Raw genomic sequence first — 4147 nt, 5'->3', positions numbered from 1 at the left:
GCGTTGAATTTTCGTCGATGTTAAGCCTAACAAAGACTATTGTATCGTTAAAAATTATTTTTTTATTTTGTACAAACAAAATAAATATATTGAAAAATATAAAAATAATAAAAAATTATACTTCAGATGTTGATTTAGTATCAAAAATGTAAAATATTTGAGTAGCCCAAGACGTAGCCAAAGATTGAAGCGCCACAGCACTGGCGAAAATTTAAATTTACCGACTGGAATTCTTTCGGATGATTGACTTTCGGAAAATCGACGCTCTACTGTACAAAGAAGTAAGGAAGAGTAATGATAATAAAAACTTGAATACGATCAAAATTAATCATACAATAAAAGTATTAGATGCATACACTTAATTTTATATTTTTGTTAAGTTATTTTTTTTTTTTTGTTAAAAAGTTTTGGGATTGAGGAATATAAGAGAATTAACAAATTACACTTTTAGATTTGTAATTGTAATTTTAAGTTTTATAAATATATATGTTTGTAATGTATATACAGAATATTCATATATTAATAGATATTGTAAATTAATTAATTATAAAATTTTTATAATATATAAATCCTTATATATTATAAAAATTCTATAATAAAGTTTTCCTTAAATATATGGCAAAACCAGAGAAAGTGTCAGTGGGTGTAAATATATTTTTGCTAATTTGTATATAAGATCATTTGAGTTAATGTCTTTTAAAAAAATTAAATTAAAACTTTACAGTTAACATAAGATTAAAAATTGGATAGTTGTTCCAAACTTGGAATAAAGTAATAATTTTTTTTTTATTTGAGAAAAGATGGATGGAGAATGTTTAGTTTGCAATATTAACATATAAACAAATTAAACAAACATTGATATATTTCATTTGATTGGCAAATATGTTTTGACATGGAGCAGATAGTCTTTAATTTGATGAGTGAATTCTGAAAACAGTTGCTGAATTTATTAATCATGCTTTGCCAAGGCAAATACACTCGATGTCAGAAATAGTTGAAACAGAGTCCTAGTTTTGCTTTATATATCTAATGAAAAGAAGTTATAAACATCACTGCTCTGTTATCATCACTAAATGATATTGTAGTGTAATTTTTGTAATAATATACAGACATCTGAACAATGTTTTTATAGCTGTTTTACTAAATGCTTAATGTGTTTGACCTGAAATATTTACATTTGTAATCAATAGAATCCATTAAGTTAATCTCCAACTTCATTATAATCTGCAAATAAATAAGTATACATTTTAAACATTTTCCAGAAAGATCTTTTATTTCCAGAATCACATTTTATTATTTGTTTTTATTTATTCATTTCTATTAAACTAGATGAAATTTTTATCCCCAATTTTATACTTCAAACAAACCTCATTAATGAACATTAAATAACGAAATAACAGCTTTTAATTTTGTATTTATTTTCTTTTAACTTGAAGATTGCTATGCAATTAGCCAGAAATATTAGTTTGCATTATAAAATGCTTCTAGCTCTTACTATAACTGAATAATTGTGGTTGCATTTTCTTGTTGAAAACTAATACAGAATGTAAGTTCAATTGTAAATATTTAAATAATTATTAAAATACTGGCAAGAATTTTAACTTGGCAAACTTATGTTTCTAATTTTTCATGTAAGAGTTTTCATGAGAATTGCATTAGGGATTATAAACTAAAGCAGCTGGGAGTTGAGCTATCTATTGAAGTATAGAGAGTTTACTGTTAGTGGTTGCACATGTAAAAGTTGATTTGATGCTGCTATAGTCATTAGATATATTCTTCTAATTAACATCCAATACATATTAGCATTATTTCATGAATTAAATGTTTTAAATATTATTTAAGTTTAAACAAGTGTTTTCTGTTTTCTTCTTTGTTGGCCAAATTCAAAGGCAGACAAATTAATTCCTTTTGCCTTAAAGCATGTGAAAGTAAAGATATATTGTTTTGTTTTTTGGCTAGAGACCTCCTCTGTTTGATAATCAGAAACTTAACAAGGTCCAAGTAGACAATATACATATAGAAAAATTAAATTCTAAAATTATAAGAAGTCCACTATTATGTAACATGATTTAAGGAGCAACTATATATATTTGAAAAATCAACAGCAAATATGATTAAAGTGCTTGCTTTGGAAAGAATATAAATTTTTGTTGATGTTTATGACCACATTCAGGTTTTCAAAGTAATACTTCCTGTGAACTTATAATTTCGTTAATCAATATATTTAAATTTGTCTTGCATAAACTGTATTTAAAGCTTACTTAGAGAGAAATGTAAACTTCATGCAATTGTCAGTTGTCAAATAGATCAGAGTTTGTTTCAAAATGATAACTGGAATTCAATAAAAACATGGAAATTCATGACCCAAAATGGATTATTTATTTATAATAATATCTTCAGCATCCTTTCTAATTAAGAGTAAAGTGTAATAAAGTAAGTTTTTATTTGGTTTCAAATACTTTAAATGTTTGAACATGAAAATCAACTAATGGTAAACTGTAATAATAGAAATAAAAATCTATATATATGTTACTGTGAATGACCGATATCTGGCGAATGTCAACATTCTCCGGTGAATATCAGTATTCACAGTCGTTTCGTGTATGTACAAAATATTTGCTAAATATCATTATTTCTCACTTACACCAGTAAATGTCGACATTCAACGTGCACTGATGGTGGTGAGTGTTGAATAAAAATATTTTTATTACATATTTATTGTAATAAATTTATTAACATTTATTACATTGTTAGTCTTTGACAGTAACATAAAAAAAGGTTCAAAAAGAGATGCTTTATGTCAATATTTTGGTTTTGATCTAGAAAGTTGTTTTTAACAAACACAAACTTTCTACTTTATTTAAGTAGTTCATTTTTGCCAAATTGATGGAATTGAACTTGTTTTCAATGAATTTTTCAGTAATATTGACAGGTATTTCTTTTATTCAAATATTTTCTGTATATCTTTTAATTAATATCACTAATCCACAGTATTAGTGATATACTGTAGATTAGTAATACTGGTATAATAATTCCAGGTTTGCATATAGTCTGTATCTTGTAATATTTTCTCAGATTAAAAATAACATTGTTTCAAATGTAATTTACCAGTTAATTTTTTTTTCTTAATTAATGAGAAATATTCAGGAAAGTTAAGATAGTTTCATCAGAAATTCAAACATTTTCATTTTCAAATTTCACACAGTTGCATGCAAAAACATTAAATTTCACTATGCAGCAAAAACAGTTTAATTGCAAATGTTTTCAGCTTTTTTTACAGACCATTTTTAGGTAAATATTTACTTCATTTTCATTTTCAAAACTTGTAGATTTTAATTGTCTATACAATCCTTAAAGGGTGCTTTATATATACAGTAGTGTGTCGTTTATCCAAAAGCCAGTAAACCGAAACATCGGTTAACCGAAAGCGTTCCAGTCAGCAAATTTAAATTCTCACTAGTGATGTAGCACTGCAACCTTTTGCTATGTCTTGGGCTACTCCAATATTTTTTTCNGGGGGTCGCCACCTCTTCATTCGGAGGGTAAATCTTACCATTCGGACTTTAACAGAGCTGTAGAACATATTGATAGGAACAAAAAAGTCAAAGGAACCGTGCCTCATGGAAATTTGTAAAGAACACCCACTAGGAGGCATCCCGAGCTACTAGTTTATTATGAAATACAAAAGCATTGTATTGTCAACTTAAGTTAGTTGTTCTCAATTGGTATATCTCAAATGATGACTGCACTATGAATATTATGAAAGTATATTTTAAAATTGATTTGTACAAAGATTTATTACATTCACATTAAACCTAATAACTAGTTTAGACACATAGGGGAACAGTTATTATTGTGTATAGATGTTTATAATTTAAAATATGTCAATATATTTTGTGCCAGAAAATTTTAAATGTTTTACAGCAATGATTCCCAAACTTCTTCAAGTCACTGTCCCTTGGTTCCATAAACTGATACCTAACACCCCTCCATCTGTACTCCCCAACATTCCCTAATCCATTTTCTCTTGTGAGAGAAAGGCTTGGAAATATTCTTTAAAAAAATTCTATGAACCTCACACTTTGGTACCTTAACGTACAGTATGACCCTGCTTAACATGGAGGATATGTTCCTAGATGACAAAGTG

Source organism: Centruroides sculpturatus, unplaced genomic scaffold (assembly GCF_000671375.1).
Source record: "Centruroides sculpturatus isolate CEXI.00-Female unplaced genomic scaffold, Cexi_2.0 scaffold117, whole genome shotgun sequence".
NCBI classification, from domain to species: Eukaryota; Metazoa; Arthropoda; class Arachnida; order Scorpiones; family Buthidae; genus Centruroides; species Centruroides sculpturatus.
Note: the sequence above shows the minus strand (reverse complement) of the source record.